Source organism: Anomaloglossus baeobatrachus, chromosome 2, assembly GCF_048569485.1.
Source record: "Anomaloglossus baeobatrachus isolate aAnoBae1 chromosome 2, aAnoBae1.hap1, whole genome shotgun sequence".
Taxonomy (NCBI): domain Eukaryota; kingdom Metazoa; phylum Chordata; class Amphibia; order Anura; family Aromobatidae; genus Anomaloglossus; species Anomaloglossus baeobatrachus.
The window spans coordinates 294,246,601-294,266,308 of NC_134354.1; positions in this window are offsets into that span (position 1 = coordinate 294,246,601).

Genomic DNA, 19,708 nt, shown 5'->3' on the forward strand with positions numbered 1-19,708 from the left:
TATTGCACTCTGCACTTGTGCTACTACTATTTACAGCGGCACACTTATATACTCTTCCTCACTCATTAACCTATCCCTTTTACGTTAAAGCTAAATATAGTAGTCGCTGTGACTTTAACAGTACACGCCGTGATTGGCTCTAGTGTCACTGAGACGTATCAGTGTTAGTACTGCTTCCGTAGTACAAGATACCCCTTATCCTCTGCCATAGTCTGCAGCAGAGACTTTGCATGGTGGACCCTGACTGTCTGATATCCCTTTGGTTTTTATAATCAGACAGCCCCCGTAACATTAGGACTGAGCCAAGGGTCTGGCAGTTATGGCAGAATATCAGCAGTTACACCGTTACATACAAGTACTTGAGTCACGGCTCAAGAGTATAGAGGATAAACCTCAGACCATGGTGACATCTGCACATGATCCTCAACTTTCTCTGCCAAACAGATGTTCTGGCGATGCCAGATCATGTCGTGGTTTCATTAGTCAGTGTCAGATACACCTAGAGGTCAACTCTTCTCGCTTCTCTACGGAGAGGCCCAGAGGAAGCTTTATCATCTCCTTACTTCAGGACAAAGCCTTAGAATGGGTGACTCCCCTATGGGAGCGCTCTGATGTGTTTACTCTGAGACATCAAGACTTTCTTGATGCTCTTAAAGCGGTATTCATGGGTCCGCAGGTTACCCATGATGCGGCCCTAAGACTGTTAGATCTATATCAGGGTTCGTTATCCACTAGTTCTTATGTCATTGCTTTTAGAACTCTGGTGGCAGAACTAGATTGGCCAGAGAAGGTGTTGATTCCTTTCTTCTGAAGAGGGTTGGCAGGCTATGTCAAGGATGCCCTTGCTGCTCGTGAGGTCCCTGCTTCTCTGGAGTACTTGATCACAGTAGCAACGAGGATCGACATACGCCATAGGGAATGTAGACGCGAGGTCTCTTCCTCACGCCCTAAGCATCTTCCTCAGCATCTGAAACATCTCCCACTCCTATGGAGTTAGGTCATACGTCCTCCAGACTACGCAAGTCTGATCCTCCTATATGTTACGTATGTCGTCAGACTGGGCACTATGCCAACAAGTGTACTAGCCATCAGGGAAACTCCCAGGCCTAGTAACCATTAGAGGGGGGTTACTAGAGACGTCTTCTGCACCCTCTAAGTGTAGTATCCCAGGTCAGCTCTCATTCTCTGAGAATACATGGCCTATTATGACTTTTGTGGATTCCGGAGCTGACGGGACTTTTGTGTCCTCAGGATTTGTAAAGAGGCACAATATTCCCTGTATCATGTTAGAGGCGCCTATTCCTGTCCGTGTTGTTAATGGGACTATGCTGTCTGACTCCATTACATTGAGGACAGTTCTCTTGCGCCTTTCCCTGTCTCAGGGTCACATAGAGGAGATTTCTTTTCTTGTTTTGCCTGAGGGTATAAACGACGTCCTTCTGGGTCTCCCATGGCTTCGGACTCATGCTCCTCTAATTGACTGGGAGTCCGACAGCATTATTAGTTGGGGTTCGAAATGTCAGTGCCGATGTCTTCCCTTACCACCTAAGGTCGTTGTGGTTGCATCAACTGATCTCTCTCCCATACCTACACCCTATTTGGATTTTGCTGATGTGTTCTCCAAACAGGGTGCTTAGGTTCTTCCACCCCATAGGCCGTATGACTGCGCCATAGACCTTATCTCAGGTTCGGTTCCACCTAAGGGCAGGGTTTAGCCCCCTGTCAATACCTGAGTCGGAGGCCATGTCGACCTATATAAGAGAGAGTTTAGAGAAGGGATTCATTCATAAGTCTGTCTCTCCCACGGGAGCTGGGTTTTTCTTTGTTCGGAAGAAAGAGGGTGATTTGCGTCCCTGCATAGATTACAGGGGTCTCAACGCAATCACAATAAAGAACAAATACCCGTTACCTTTAATTTCGGAGCTCTTTGACAGACTGAGGGGAGCTCAGGTTTTTACGAAGTTGGATCTGCGGGGTGCGTATAACTTGGTACGAATTCGAGAGGGTTATGAATGGAAGACCACTTTTAACACCCGAGACGGTCACTATGAATACCTCGTCATGCCTTTTGGTTTATGTAATGCACCCGCAGTATTTCAGGACTTCGTAAACGATGTGTTCAGGGATTTACTGTTATCCTCCGTCGTGGTGTATCTGGACGACATCCTGATTTTTTCTCCTGATCTGGAGACTCATTGTCAGGATGTCGTTCGTGTCCTTTCCCATTTAAGCGAGCACTCATTGTTTGCTAAACTCGAAAAGTGTGTATTCGAGCAGTCATCCTTGCCTTTTTTGGGTTACGTTATCTCACAAGAGAGTCTGCCTATGGATCCTGCGAAGCTCTCTGCTGTCCTGGAATGGTCCGAACCTCATTCCTTGAAGGCGGTGCAACGCTTCTTAGGATTCATAAATTATTAGGCAGTTCATACCCCATTTCTTTACTTTGGTGGCCCCTTTGGTGGCCTTGACTAAGAAAGGTGCTAATCCAAAAGGCTGGTCTACTGAGACATCCCAGGCTTTTTGAGGCAGCAAAAATACACTTTTCAACTGCTCCCGTTCTTCAAAGACCCAATGAGAATAAGCCCTTCCTCTTGGAGGTTGATGCCTCTTCAGTGGGTGCTGGTGCGGTCTTGTATCAAAAGAACGGTGTAGGTAGAAAAAGGCCGTGTTTCTTCTTTGCTAAAACCTTTTCACCGGCAGAGAGAAACTATACCATTGGGGATAGGGAACTGCTCGCCCTGAGATTAGCCTTGGAGGAGTGGCATCACTTGCTCGAAGGAGCGAAACATCCTTTCCAGGTCTATACAGACCATAAGAATCTGACGTACTTACAAACCGCTCAGCGTCTGAATCCTCGATAAGCCCGCTGGTCCTTGTTTTTCTTCCGCTTTCACTTCTCCATCAACTATCTGTCTGGGAGTAAGAATAACAAGGCAGACATCCTGTCTCGCTCTATGGTTTCTACCCAGGAAGAGATTGACGAACCTCGTCTTATCCTTCCCTCCAAGGTTTTTCATACACTCTCCCCTGTGACGTTATTATTATTATCATTATTATTTTTATTATAGCGCCATTTTTTCCATGGCGCTTTTAAAGTGAGAGAGGGTATATGTACAACAATCATTAACAGTACAAGACAGACTGGTATAGGAGGAGAGAGGACCCTGCCCGCGAGGGCTCACTGTCTACAGGGAATGGGTGATGGTACAATAGGTGAGGACAGAGCTGGTTGCACAGTGGTCTACTGGACTGAGGGCTATTGTAGGTTGTAGGCTTGTTGGAAGAGGTGGGTCTTGAGGTTCCTCTTGAAGCTTTCCACATGTAGTGGAGAGTCTGATGTGCTGAGGTAGAGCGTTCCAGAGTATGGGGGATGCACGGGAGAAATCTTGTACGCAATTGTGGGAAGAGGAGATAAGAGAGGAGCAGAGAAGGAGATCTTATGAGGATCTGAGGTTGCGTGCAGGTAGGTACCGGGAGACTAGGTCACAGATGTAGGGAGGAGACAGGTTGTGCATGGCTTTGTATGTCATGGTTAATGTTTTGAACTGGAGTCGTTGGGCGATGGGAAGCCAGTGAAGGGATTGGCAGAGTGGCGAGGCTGGGGAGTAGCGAGGGGAGAGGTGGATTAAGCGGGCCGCAGAGTTTAGGATAGATTGGAGGGGTGCAAGAGTGTTGGAAGGGAGGCCAGAGAGCAGGAGGTTGCAGTAGTCGAGGCGGGAGATGATGAGGGCATGCACTAATGTTTTTGCTGATTCTTGGTTAAGGAAAGCACGGATCCGGGAGATGTTTTTGAGTTGTAATCGGCATGAGGTGAAGAGGGCTTGGATGTGTGGCTTGAAGGATAGAGTAGAGTCGAGGGTTACTCCAAGGCAACGAGCTTGTGAGACTGGGGAGAGTGAGCAACCATCAAGTTGGATGGAAAGGCTTGTTGGAGGAGATGAGTGAGGAGGAGGAAAGACAATGAACTCTGTTTTGTCCATGTTAAGCTTTAGGAATCGCGCAGAGAAGAAGGATGAAATAGCAGACAGACATTGTGGAATTTTGGTTAGTAGAGAGGTAACGTCAGGTCCAGAGAGGTAGATCTGTGTGTCATCGGCATAGAGATGATACTGGAAGCTGTGGGACTCTATGAGCTGTCCCAGGCCGAAGGTGTAGATGGAGAACAGCAGGGGTCCAAGAACTGAGCCTTGGGGGACGTTAGACAAAATCCCACCGGGCAAGACCTTTGTTCCGCCTGATCGACAAAATGATATACTGTCGTGGTCCCACACCTCAAAGGTGGGTGGGCATTTTGGTATTAGAGGGACACGAGAGTTACTCGAGAGGTGGAATTGGTGGCCACACTTAACCAGCCACGTCAAGAGATATGTCGGTTCCTGCTACTCGTGTGCTCGCAACCGTCCGTTACGGCAGAGACCAGCTGGGCTCTTGCATCCTTTACCAGTGCCAGATAGACCATGGAAGGTGGTAGGCATAGACTTTGTGGGTGATCTTCCGTGTTCACAGGGACATAGATTTGTGTGGGTCATTATGGACCATTTCTCCCGGATGGTTCATCTCGTACCGTTATTGAGAATCCCATCTTCCAGGGTACTAGCCAAACTATTCCTCAAGCATGTCTTTAGGCTTCACGTGATGCCAGATCGTATCATTTGTGATAGAGGCCCGCAATTTGCTTCCCGTTTCTGGCGAGATCTTTGTAGCCTTCTGCAAATTGAGTTGAATCTCTCTTTGGCATACCATCCGGAGACCAATGGTTTGGTTGAGCGTACCTATCAATCCATGATTATATACCTTCGACACTTTGTTGCTGAGAACCACGATAACTGGTCCTCCCTCCTACCTTGGGCAGAATTTGCCCTTAACAATTCGCTGGCTGAGGCCACTGGGCAGATACCCTTCGTACTCAATAATGGGCAACACCCTAGAATATCGGTACCGTTTCCCGCTGCTGAACCTCCTCCTCTTGTGGCCGACTGGGCAACTAATGCCAGAGAGGTTTGGGATCGGACTCAAGAGTCGATCCAAGCAGCTAAGGACCGTATGAAGACGGTGTCCGATCAGTTTCGTCGCCTGGCTCCTGTCTTTTCTCCGGGGGACTTTGTGTGGCTCTCTGCAAAACACGTGAAACTTAGAGTCAGCTCTGTCAAATTTGCTCCTCACTTCCTGGGTCCTTATGAGGTTCTTCTACAGGTAAATCCTGCAGTCTACCAATTGAAGTTACCCGTCCATCTTAGGATCCATGACAAATTCCATGTTTCACTGTTAAAGCCGGCTATTTTACCTCATGCTCGTGAAGTGCACTCTCCTGCCTCTGATTCCTCTCGCTCAAGCTATGAGGTACGAGCCATAGTTGGTTCTAAGATGGTTCGAGGGCGCAGGTTCTTCTTGATAGATTGGGAGGGCTACGGCCCGGAAAATCGCTCTTGGGAGCCTGAGGAGGCTGTCCATGCTCCCGACTTAGTTGCTGATTACTTGCGTCGCTGGGAGGGAGGCCCTTGAGGGGGAGGTACTGTTATGGTTGCTGTGGCACTGGAGACTATGTTCGGATTTCTTGCTACTGCACATGTGCGAGCACTCGAGACTATGTTCGGATTTCTTGCTACTGCACATGTGCAAGCGCTGGAGACTAAGTCCTATCTTGGAGCCATTGCACATGTGCGGGTGACATCATCGCTGACACGAGGTCACATGTCTCTGACACCTTCTATGCCGATTGGTCGCTGGTCATGTGCTTGTGACACGTGGTCACATGTCTCTGACACCTTCTATGCCGATTGGTCGCTGGTCATGTGTTTGTGACGCTTTGCTCGGTGATAGGCCAGTGTGACATCATTGCTGTCGTTCTGGCAGCGGATTGGCTCTGATGTCCTCCATCTTGGATGAGGCACAGAGCCTATATAAGACCCTGACGCACGCTGCCCGGCGCTCAGTCCTCTTGGTTCATGCATGAGAGTAGACGCTCTGTGCACGTCCCTCTAGGCATCTCTCTGTCTATGCTAGGTGAGCGTTACCGACAGGGTAGCGTTCTTGTACCTTACAGCTTCGGCTGCGGTCCGTATCCTTACATCTTAGTGGAGCGGACATAGGCAGGTGCCTGAGGCACATCGTCCGGCTGGGCCTTGTGATTCTACTCGTAGGTAGACGGTACCGCTAGGGTAACGTTCCTTATACTGCGTCTGGCAGTTGTTCGTATCCTCGCACACTAGGGGAGCGAACATAGGTAGGAGCTTTGTGCGGCTTGTGCTCCTGTCCGTCTCTTTTGCACCACTAGGGGAGTGGACCTAGGCAGGTGCCATATCTAGTGGTTCGTGTCCTCACACACTAGTGGAGCGAACGCAGGTAGGAGCTTTGTGCGGCTTACGCTGCTGTCCATCTCCTGGCACCACTAAAGGAACGGACCTAGGTACGTGCCATTTCACACTCACTGCTTTTGTCTCTGTGATCATTAACAGAGACCATACCACACACCCTCCGAGTAAGGGAGGAATTGCTTTATTTCCTAACTATATGCCTCTGTGAGTTTAACAGAGGTATTACACTCTGCACTTGTGCTACTACTATTTACAGCGGCACACTTATATACTCTTCCTCACTCATTAACCTATCCCTTTTACGTTAATGCTAAATACGGTAGTCGCTGTGACTTTAACAGTACACGCCGTGATTGGCTCTAGTGTCACTGAGACGTATCAGTGTCAGTACTGCTTCCGTAGTACAAGATACCCCTTATCCTCTGCCATAGTCTGCAGCAGAGACTGTGCACGGAGGACCCTGACTGTCTGATATCCCTTTGGTTTTTATAATCAGACAGCCCCCGTAACAATCGGCTTTTAGTTGGGAATCTCAGGGAGCAGCAGGGGAAAGATAGACATTTTTGGGAAAAGTGTCATTGTTTGCGTGAGGTAAGCCAAGCCCCTTTCTGGACTATGTCACTTTCTGCGGATCATAGCCAGAAACTTAACAAAACCTCATCCTTATTTTTAACCACTTCAGCCCCCAGCCTACTTTCCCCTTCATGACCAGGCCAATTTTTTCAATTCTGACAAAGTGTCAATTTAAGAGATAATAGCTCTGGAACACTTCAACAGATCCCATTGATTCTGAGATTGTTATTTTATGACATACTGTATTGAATATTTTATGACATACTGTATATATATGACAGAAAATACCAAAAAGTGACCAGTCTAAAAACTCCACCCCTCAATGTGCTCAAAACAATATTCAAGAAATTATTAACCTTTTAGATGCTTCACAGGAATTAAAGCAATGTGGAAGGATTAAATAAATGTTTACTTTTTCTCACAAAAATGTTATTTTAGCCCCATTTTTGCATTTTGACACGGGTGACAGAAGAAAATGTACCATTCAATTTGTTGTGAAATTTCTCTAAAGTTCACCGATACACCATATGTGGTGGGAAACTACTGTTTGGACGCATAGCAAGGCTTAGAAGGGAAGGAGCACCATTTGAATTTAAAAGTGGAAATTAGCTGAGTTGTTAGCGGATGTCATGTTGCTTTTGCAGAGCCCAAGATGTGCCTAAATAGTGGAAATCCCCCACAAGTGACCCCAAATTGGAAATTAGACCCCCTCAAGTAATTTATCTAGCTGTGTTGTAAGCACTTTGAACCCCAAGGTTCTTCAAAGAATTTTATAATCTGTGAAAATGAAAATAATTATTTTTATCACACAAATGTTGCTTTAAATTGAAAACTTTAATTTTAACAATGGTATTCAGAAAAAATGCACTGCACAATTTTTTTCTGCAAATACTCCTAAGTATAACACCCCATATGTGGTGGAAAGCTAATGTTTGGGAACATGGCACAGCTTGGAATTCACAATATTTGAATTTTGAAGCATCATTTTGGCTGGAATAGATTAAGAAGGAGAGAGGGGAGCCAGCACGATCTGAAAATGGCATGCATCATATAAAAAGTGCAAATTCACATATTTATTCCAACTAATACAAAATGAGATTTCTAGCAAATAATTGATCAATTCTTTGAGCCACCCCTGCCAACATCACGGCAAATTTCAATAGGGGGGTCCTACCCTATATTATGTATTTCATGTGCCATGCGGCCTCCTAGATAAAATTAAAAGCAGAACCACAATGGAGCACACATACCTGTAACTTGTATATAACCGCTTCATGTTGCAAAAGAGGCCATTGTGGATAAGGAGCAGCCCAGGTCCCAGCATGTGGAGCAAGCTCTACACATACAAGGACTATATCAGAACTGTCCCTCCCAGTGCCAAACAGCAACCATTGATAAAGGCGTACCAGATCCAAGTATGGTGCTTAATTGGCAATGCCTGTGGAAAAGGGTGAGGCAACTGAATGTGAACAGCTACCAACAGGAGGAATATATTGCAAACCAAGATCAGGCATGCATAGCATGGTGGTGACCAGCCACCAGACATTCGTAGCATAACTACAACCAAACAGGGAGAGAGAGGAGCCAGCACGATCTGAAAATGGCATGCATCATATAAAAAATGCAAATTCACAGATTTATTCCCACTATACAAAATGAGATTTTTAGCAAATAATTGATCAATTCTTTGAGCCACCCATGCCACTGCAAATCTCAATAGGATTCTATATATATACATGGGTCCTACTCTAATATTATGTATTATGTTGGCAGGGGTGGCTCAAAGAATTGATCAATTATTTGTTGCTAAAAATCTCATTTTTTTTTATAGTACAGTTGGAATAAATCTGTGAATTTGCACTTTTTATATGATGCATGCCATTTTCAGATCCTGCTGACTCCTTTTTCTCTGGAATAGATTAAAAAGTTTATTAGCCCTTGAGGTGCTTCACAGAAACTAAACAATGTGGATGAAAAAAAATATAATTAACTTTTTCCCCCAAAAAAGTTATTTTAACCCCAAATTTTGCATTTTCACAAGAGTACATTAAATAATGAACCATACAGTTTGTTGTGCAATTTCTCTTGCATATGCTGACACCCCATATGTGATGGAAAACTATGGTTTGGGTGCACAGCAGGGCTCAGAAGGGAAGGAGCGCCATTTGACTTTTAGAACTCAAAATTAGCTGGAATCGATAGTAGATGCCAGGTTGTGTTTGCAGAGCTCATAATTTGCCTAAACAGTGTAAATTTCCCACAAGGTATCCCATTTTTGAAACTAGACCCCTTAAGGAATTGATGTAGATGTGTGTTGAGTACTTTGAACCCCAAGATGCTTCACAGAATTTTATAACGTTGAGCAAATGTGATAAAAAAAATCATATTTTTCCCACAAATGTTGCTTTAGCCCCAAATTTTGCATTTTTACAAAGGTAACAGGAGAAAATGCACCATATAATTTGTTGTGCAAATTTTCCTAAGGTGAACTCAGCCTTGAACTGTCAGACTGTGATGTTGCCATGACACGCAGTCCAACAACTCAGTACTGAGTTCACCTGAAGTGACAACTGTCAGGTAATACAGAGGATACTATGAGAACCACCAGAGGGGACCTCAGGTGAACTCAGTGCCAATTTGTCAGACGGGTCTGCCACCATGCCACGAAGTCAGACAGACAGCACTGAGTTCTCCTGAGTTCATTTTTGCCAGCTTCCACACTGCTCTCAGTGTCTCCTGGAGGCAGTGTTGAGCAGTCACATGTTCTAATGTCATTGCTTACCATGACCTCCGGATGTACCAGAGCTGAGATCATCATAGGTCATCATGTGGATTACATTGAGCCTAGGAGAGTGTTTTGGGGTTAATAAATTGGTGAAAGATGGTGTTTTTTATTATTTAAAATAAAAGTTTTTGTGTGTTACTTTTTTCTTTTTACTTCCAGGGTTGGTAATGGGGGTGTTACGGGGGGCTGTCTGATAATAAAACTTAAAGGAATGTCAGACAGTCAGGGTCCACCATGCAAAGACTCTGCTGCAGACTATGGCAGAGGATAAGGGGTATATAAGTGTGTCACTGTAAAAAATAATAGCACAAGTGCAGAGTGCAATACCTCTGTTAAACTCACAGTGGAATATAATTAGAAAATAAAGCAATTCCTCCCTTACTTGGAGGGTGTGTGGAATGGTCTCTGTTAAAGATCACAGAGACAAAAGCAGTGAGTGGGAAATGGCACCTACCTAGGTCCGTTCCTCTAGTGGTGCCAGGAGAAGGACAGCAGCGTAAGCCGCACAAAGCTCCTACCTGCGTTCGCTCCACTAGTGTGCGAGGACACGGACCACTAGATATGGCACCTGCCTAGGTCCGCTCTTCTAGTGGTGCAAAAGAGACAGACAGCAGCGTAAGCCGCACAAAGCTCCTACCTGCGTTCGCTCCACTAGTGTGCAAGGATACGAACAACTGCCAGACGCAGTATAAGGAACGTTAGCCTAGCGGCAGCCGGACCATGTGCCTCAGGCACCTGCCTATGTCCGCTCCACTAAGAGGTAAGGATACGGACTGCAGCCGAAGCTGTAAGGTATAAGAATGCTACCCTGCCGGTAGCGCTCACCTAACATAGACAGAGTGATGCCTAGAGGGATGTGCACAGGGCGTCTACCCTCATGCATGAACCAAGAGGACTGAGCGCCGGGCGGCGTGCGTCAGGGTGTTATATAGACTCTGTGCCTCATCCAAGATGGAGGACACCAGAGCCAATCCACTGCCAGAATGACAGCAATGACGTCACTCTGGCCTATCACCGAGCAAAGCGTCACAAGCACATGACCAGCGACCAATCGGCATAGAAGGTGTCAGAGACATGTGACTACGTGTCACAAGCACATGACCAGTGGACAATCAGCTTAGAAGGTGTCAGAGACATGTGACCTCGTGTCAGCGATGATGTCACCCGCACATGTGCAATGGCTCCAAGATAGGACTTAGTCTCCAGCGCTTGCACATGTGCATTAGCAAGAAATCCGGACATAGTCTCCAGAGGCACAGCAACCGTAACAGGGGGTCTCCTAGACACCTCTCCATTACCAACCCAGGAATTGATGGCAACGGGGAGCTTTGACAAATCACAGCTGACATCAGACCCATATATTACTCTAATTGTCACTGCACTAGGTCAATCGGGATGAGCCATGTAAAGTGCCAACAATTGGCACAACTAATATATGAAGACTCAATAACCATGGACATTTCCAGCCTGAAAAGACCAATCTTCAGTTGTCTGATATATCTGCACTGATTATCATAAATGAGCAGGAGCCCACGTTGTTTTTATTGTCACCTTTCCTGCACTATTTATCACAAATAAGCGGAGGACCGCACATTAATGTGGCATAATACTCTGACAACATTGTTTCCAGAAGTGACCCATGTTTCAGAAATGAATCCTGGCATCTTCCTCATCCTGCTGCCTATCAACTTCAGCAATTTTCCATCCATTTCAGGATTTTTACACCCCTGCCAGACGTCTTGGGAGGGTCCAACAGAAAATTATTTGAGTTTCCCAAAGACTTCAAATAGACTTGTTATTCGTGCCGAATAGAGATGAGCGAACCAGCCGCGGTTCGGCTCGAGTTCTGTTCGTCGAACGGAGGTCTCGTTCGAGTTCAGTTCGGCGAACGTTCGACGAACCGAACTCGAACCGCATAGGAAACAATGGCAGGCAATCACAAACACATAAAAACACCTAGAAAACACCCTCAAAGGTGTCCAAAAGGTGACAAACAACTCACAACACAACACAAACACATGGGAAAGTGACAAGCACATATACTCATGCAAAAACAAAAGAGCTGGACAAGGAAAAAGAGGAGGAGACACAGAAATAGGCATGGCACGCCCTTCTAAAATCATGTAAAACACCACAAGGTGACTCCAAGCGGAGTTCTCCCTTTTTTTCCAAAAATTGGGCCACACACACACACACACACCCACCCCTTCAGTGGCAGCACTTGTGCCCTAGTTTTACACTTCACAGCTAGATTTGCATCAAGCACATTCAAAAATACGCCATACTTAACCGTCCCCAGGATGACACCGGGGTAAGTAGGAAAGTCTTTCCTGATCCCAGCGCTGTGCATCTTGGATCATTTTTAAAATCAATGTAAGCAATGGTTACTCCAAGCAGAGTCTCCTTTTTTTCCAAAAATTGGGCCCCACACACACCCACCCCATCAGTGGCAGCACTTGTGCCCCAGTTGTACATTTCACAGGTAGATTTGCATCAAGCACATTCAAAAATACGCCATACTTAACCATCCCCAGGATGACCCTGGGGTAGGTAGATAATGTCTTTGCTGAACCATGACTTGTTCATCTTGGCTCCTTTTAAAAAAGACAGCAAGCAAGGGTTACTCCAAGCGGATTCTCCTTTTTTTTCCATAAATTGGGCCCCACACACACCCACCCCATCAGTGGCAGCACTTGTGCCCCAGTTGTACACTTCACAGGTAGATTTGCATCAAGCACATTCAAAAATACGCCATACTTAACCATCCCCAGGATGACACCGAGGTAGTTAACTAAGTCTTTGCTGAACCATGACTTGTTCATCTTGGCTCCTTTTAAAAAACAAAGCAAGCAAGGGTTACTCCAAGCGGAGTCTCCCTTTTTTCCAAAAATTGGGCCCCACACACACCCAACCCTTCAGTGGCAGCACTTGTGCCCCAGTTGTACACTTCACAGGTAGATTTGCATCAAGCACATTCAAAAATACGCCATACTTAACCGTCCCCAGGATGACACCGGGGTAGGTAGCTAAGTCTTTCCTGATCCCAGCTCTGTTCATCTTGGCTCCTTTTAAAAAACACAGCAAGGTTTACTCCAAGAAGAGTCTCCCTTTTTTCCAAAAATTGGGCCACACAGACACCCCATCAGTGGCAGCACTTGTGCCCTAGTTGTACACTTCACAGGTAGATTTGCATCAAGCACATTCAAAAATACGCCATACTTAACCGTCCCCAGGACACCGGGGTAGGTAGCAAAGTCTTTCCTGATCCCAGCTCTGTTCATCTTGGCTCCTTTTAAAAAACACAGCAAGCAAGGGTTACTCCAAGCGGAGTCTCCCTTTTTTCCAAAAATTGGGCCCCACACACACCCACCCCTTCAGTGGTAGCACTTGTGCCCCAGTTGTACACTTCACAGGTAGATTTGCATCAAGCACTGTCAAAAATACGCCATACTTAACCGTTCCCAGGATGACCCTGGGGTAGGTAGATAAAGTCTTTGCTGAACCATGACTTGTTCAGCTTGGCTCCTTTTAAAAAAACACAGCAAGCAAGGGTTACTCCAAGTGGAGTCTCCCTTTTTTTCCAAAAATTGGGCCACACAGACACCCCATCAGTGGCAGTACTTGTGCCCTACTTGCAAACAGCATGTTTTGATTTGCATCAAGCACATTCCAAATCTACAACATTTACTCTCCCCAGGATGACACAGGGGTAGTAAATTCCTTGTGGATCCATGACTTGTTCATTTTGATGAACGTTAGTCTGTCCACATTGTCACTGGACAGACGCGTGCGCTTATCTGTCAGCACACACCCAGCAGCACTGAAGACACCTTCAGAGACAACGCTGGCAGCTGGATATGACAAAATCTCCAAGGCGTAAGTGGAGAGCTCTGGCCATTTTTCAAGATTTGAAGCCCAAAATGAGCAAGGCTCCATTTGCAAAGTAATGGCATCGATGTTCATTTGGAGATACTCCTGTATCATCCTCTCCAGCCGTTGACTATGTGTCAGACTTGTTGTCTCTGGTGGCCTTGCAAAGGACGGTCTAAAAAATTATGAAAAGATTCAATAAAATTGCTGTTACCAGCACCAGATACGGTGCTACTGGTACGGTTAGACTGTTGAAGATGACGAGACCGTCTCGTGTTTGTCAAGTTACAACTGGGAGATTCACTCCCTGCACCTGCACGGTTGTTTGGTGGAAAAGCCGAGCTAAGATCGAGTAACAGCTTCTGCTGATACTCCTGCATACGTGCGTCCCTTTCTATGGCTGGAATTATGTCACAAAATTTGGACTTGTACCGGGGATCTAATAGTGTGGCAAGCCAGTAGTCATCATCACTTCTAATTTTGACAATACGAGGGTCATGTTGGAGGTAGTGAAGCAAGAAGGCGCTCATGTGTCTTGCGCAGCCATGCGGACCAAGTCCACGCTGTGTTTGGGGCATAGAGGTGCTAACCGTTCTTTCTTCCTCTGACACCTCCCCCTAACCTCTTTCAACTGAAATTTGACAAAGGTCTCCCTCATCCGCTGAGTCTTCCATGTCCATGGACAGTTCTTCCTCCATTTCTTCATGTTCTCCTGCACCTACCTCAACATTTCGCCTGCTACCATGCGCCCTTGTTGATCCCTGTCCCCCATGGTCCCATGCCTGCCGCGTTGGTGATGATGAACGTCTGGACCTTGGTGATGTTGTTGTCCCTTGCGCATATGAATCCTCCTGTAGTTCCTCCCCTTCCTGTTGTCCCACCCCCTGACTCCGAATAGTGTTTAGCGTGTGCTCCAGCATGTAAATGACTGGAATTGTCATGCTGATAATGGCATTGTCAGCGCTAAACATATTCGTCGCCATGTCGAAACTGTGCAGAAGGGTGCATAGGTCCTTGATCTGAGACCACTCCATCAGGGTGATCTGCCCCACCTCTGCATCTCGTTGGCCCAGGCTATACGTCATTACGTATTGCACCAGGGCTCGGCGGTGCTGCCACAGTCGCTGTAACATGTGGAGAGTCGAATTCCAGCGTGTCGGCACATCGCATTTGAGGCGATGAACCGGCAGGCCGAAAGACTTCTGGAGCGATGCAAGTCGCTCAGCTGCGGCGGTTGAACGGCGGAAGTGAGCAGACAGATTTCGTGCCCTGGTCAGAAGGCCATCTAGGCCGGGATAGTGTGTTAAAAATTGCTGGACAACAAGGTTCAACACGTGAGCCATACAAGGCACGTGTGTAACCTTGCCCAGGCGAAGGGCCGCACCCAAGTTTGCAGCATTGTCGCAAACGGCCTTACCAGGCTGCAGGTTGAGTGGAGACAACCATTTATTAAACTCAGTCTCCAGAGCTGCCCACAACTCAGCCGCTGTGTGACTCTTAGTTCCAAGACATGTCAAGCTAAAGACCGTCTAATGCCGTTGCGCTCTGCTGCCAGAATAGTAATGAGGGGTGCGTGATTCCTTCTGCGCAGTGAGAACGCTGGTGGCCTGACCAGGCAGGCTTGGGGCGGAGGTGAAGGACCCAGATGAGGTGGAGGAGGCAGAAGCAGTGGCGGAACTTGGACAGACAGAGGATTGACACACAAGTCGTAAGGACGGCAAGACTTGTGCAGCAGACCCTTCACTATCTATCACCAAAGTTACCCAGTGCCCAGTCAGCGACATGTAACGTCCTTGTCCATGCTTACTGGTCCAAGTATCGGTGGTGAAATGCACCCGTTGACACACAGAGTTTCTCAAGGAAGCGGTGATGTTGTGTGCGACATGCTGGTGTAGCGCGGGCAGACCTTTTTGTTAGAGAAGTAGTGGCGACTGGGCATTTGGTACTGGGGCACAGCGACAGACATAAGATCTCTAAAATCCTGTGTGTCCACCAGGCGGAAAGGCAGCATTTCGGTAGCCAAGAGCTTGCAGAGGGATAAAGTCAACCTCTTAGCTTTGTCATGGGTCGCAGGAAATGGCCTTTTATTTGTCCACATCTGAGGGACAGAGATCTGGCTGCTGTGTGTAGACGGTGTTGAGCAGGGTGTCCTTGGAAAAATGCAGCTTTGTGAGGAAAGTGCATGCGTAGACATGATGTTGCCTTCATACAACGTTGGTGCTATCGATGTCTGAGAGAGCTGTACACACGTACTTGTATCCCCTTCCAAAGCAACTGACGACCTACCAAGCAAACTGTCTGTTGCGGTTACAGTGGTGGAAGTTGTGTGTGGAAAACCAGGTGTGACAGCTGTCCCCACAGTCCTAGAAGATGAAGAGCGCGCGGATGCACTGGAAGGGGCAGGCGGTGGATGGTTCGCTCCGCTAGGCCACATTGCAGCATGGTGAGCTTCCCACTGGGACATATGATATTTATTCATGTGACGATTCATGGAAGAAGTTGTCAAACTGCTGAGGTTTTGCCCTTTACTAACAGAATCACGACAAATTTTACAGATCACATAATTTGGGCGATCTTTTGCTGTGTCAAAAAAGGACCAGGCTAGGCAAGGCTTAGAGGGCATGCGACCTGCTGAGCCCCCCCGACTAGTGCTCAGAGGCAGAGTGGTGGCTGAGGATGCAGTTGTAGACGTGCTACCAGTGCTCCGACTCTGTCCAGGAAGGCGCAAGGTAACTTCGTCGTCGGTTGCATCCTCCTCCACCGCCTCTGTTGCCCTCCTCGAGTGCCTGACTGTGGGTTGACAGTAGGTGGGATCTAGAACTTCCTCATCAATTGTTGTGTTTGCACTCCCCTCACCCTCAGACCGAGCCTCTTCTTGCCCTGACCAAATATTTAAGTTATCATCCCAATCTGGTATCTGCGTCTCATCATCATCAGTATGTTCCTCATTGTCCATAACAACAGGTGTTACAGTTTGTAAAAAAGGGTCAACATTATGCTCAGAAACTTTTTCCTCACGGCCTGAATCAGAGTCACAAAGGTTCTGGGCATCACTGCAGACCATTTCCTGGTCTGTACTCACTGTAGTTTGGGAGCAGACTTCTGATTCCCAGGCTATAGTGTGACTGAACAGCTCTGCAGACTCAGCCATCTCAGTTCCACCATACTGTGCAGGGCGGATGGAGACTTCAGAGCTGGGAGAATGCAAGTGTGATTGGGCTGACAACTCAGAGGACTGGTGTTTTTTGGATGCGGTAGTTGAGGTGGCGGAGAGGGCACTTGTTGGACCACTTGAGATCCATTCAAGCATTTTCCTTTTTTGGCCATCATCTACCTTTGTTCCAGTTGTTCGTGTCCGTAAAAAAGGGAGCACATCGGATTGTCCACGGTAAGTAGTAGACATCTTACTTTTGCTGGAAGATCTTCAGCAGATGTTAATGGAGATTTGCCACCTTCCCCACGGACAAACCCTTTTTTTCCTTTTGGAACACGCCTCTTCCCCTTTCCACCAGCATCTGTCATTTTGCCACTCATTTTGATTGCGACAAGATTGTGCACTTAAAATGTGGTAGTAAAAATGGAGAGGTGGTGTAGATTTCAGCGGTGGTCTAGCTTTATTAACAGCAGAATAAACAACAATAATTATCCCTGACAATGCAACTACGGCCTTTAAACTGGCAGCATAGTTTGCTAGTATAATGGCTTAGTAACAATGAGTTTGAGTGTGCAATGCAGGCAGACGTGCTGCAAATATCTTTGCTCTAGTGGGACAATACAGAAGTCCAACAGCCACTTTTAGGATGCCACTAAGTTTCCTCAGTGTTTGCTAGTATAATGGCTTAGTAACAATGAGTTTGAGTGTGCAATGCAGGCAGACGTGCTGCAAATATCTTTGCACTAGTGGGACAATACAGAAGTCCAACAGCCACGTTTAGGATGCCACTATATTTCCTCAGTGTTTGCTAGTATAATGGCTTAGTAACAATGAGTTTGCGTGTGCAATGCAGGCAGACGTGCTGCAAATATCTTTGCACTAGTGGGACAATACAGAAGTCCAACAGCCACTTTTAGGATGCCACTAAGTTTCCTCAGTGTTTGCTAGTATAATGGAATAGTAACAAAGAGTTTGAGTGTGCAAAGAGCAGGAGGGTACAGTGGCAGGGTTGTGGGTCTGGGTACAGGAAAGGAGGCCTCCCTTTATATCCCTCCTAATGGGGAAATGCAGCGAGGAAATCCCTGACCTTAGCTACACAGACGCTGTCATCTTGTGTATCTGTTAAAATCTGTTTTCACGGCCCTGACTGTCACCTATGGTTCTGACCCTGCCGGTATTAGCCCTTACAAGGGCTGAAAGAAACTTCCATCCCTATTCTGTATAGCGCTGTGTATAGAGCGTACACAGCAGTATCGGAGACAGGAGCTACGCCAGCGGTGACTGACACCAAGACGCAGAAGGCAGATAATGGCGTGCTGGAGGAAAATGTCCGTTTTTATAATGCAGGGACATGTGACATGGACATCCTATCACACATGCCGTTGCTTCTCTGGCTAAAAGTCCACTTAGCTGTGTGTGGGTGTCTGGTATTGGCTGACATGCTGGCCCTCCCCACTACACGCGCGCGGTTAGGGAAGGAAGACAAGGAAAAAAAAAAACTGCGCTGTCCCCGCACACTATACGCTGAAATTTCATAATAGTGTGAGTCACAGAGTGACTTACACTATTACAGCGGAAAGCCAGCTTGTAATTAGCTTGTCTTTTTGCTGCTAGAACCGTTCTCGAACGTATCTAGAACTATCGAGCTTTAGCAAAAAGCTCGAGTTCTAGTTCAATCTAGAACAGCCCCCAAAATCACTCGAGCCGCGAACTGGAGAACCTCGAACCGCGCTCAACTCTAGTGCCGAATACACGAATAGTATGAAATATTCGAGACAAATAATCTGAACCCGAATATTTCACTATGCCCATCACTATTTGTTACTTGTTGATTGTTACCCTTGATGAAGATGTCAGTACGGCACTGAAATGCACAGTGTATAATAAAAACCCTTGAAAGAATACTGCAGCAAGAATTTTCTTTCCAGTAGCACAGACAATTTTAAACTTGTTTTTATGCTGGTTTGGTAATCATACAGTCATACCACAGTTGCCAAAGACGTGGATGAGGTTTCCCTGCACCTAGCCTTGAATATCTCTGATTTCACATATTTCTTAAGATTTATTGAAAAATTATACATTTTCTATAGCCATTGGTTTGCATCTTAAAAGTACGTTCAGGCCAATACTGCGGTAATTAAACAGAGGAAAAAAATGATATAATTTAAAATTCCTTGTTTTCATTTTATATAGAACATATGAATTGTATGGTAAAGATTTTGACCGCTTTTGGGGACAGTTTTTTTATATTTAAAGGGAACCTGTCACCAGATTTGGTGACTATAAACTGAGGCCACTACCAGTGGGCTCTTATATACAGCATTCTCACATGCTGTATATAAGAGCCCTGGCCACTGTGTAAAAAGTGAGAATCACTTTATAATACTCACCTAAATGGTCGGTGTTGTACAGACTGGTCGGATGGGTGTCTCCGTTCCGCGTGTCCAGCCCCCATTTCGGCCATCTTTGTCATCACAGAGATCTCAAAAAAGTGTAATAAAATGCAATAAAAAAGTCACATATAAATAAAAATCGTTCAGCTGAAAACATCATCTTATCCCGCAAAAAAACAAGCCACCATACAGCTCCACCAACAAAAAAATAAAAAAGCTATAGCTTTCAGAATACAGCAATGCAAAAACTTTTTTTCTATAAAATAGTTTTGAGGGTGTAAAAGTGGCAAAACATAAAAAAAACTATAAAAAATGTGGTATCACTGTAATCGTACTGACCCAAATAATAATGCTGTCATATCACTTTTATGATACGGTGAGCAGCATAAAAAAAAAAATAAATTAATAAATATAAATTCCTGAATTGCTGATTCTTTTTGATACTGCCACACAAAAAGCGGAATAGAAATCAATAAAAAAATATTATGTGGCCCAGTATGGTACCAATAAAAACTCCAACTAACTCATCCTGTAAAAAACAAGTCTCACAAGACTCTGTGAGCAGAAAAATAAAAATAAACTGTAGCTTTCAAATTTCAGTGATGCAAAAAAACCTTTA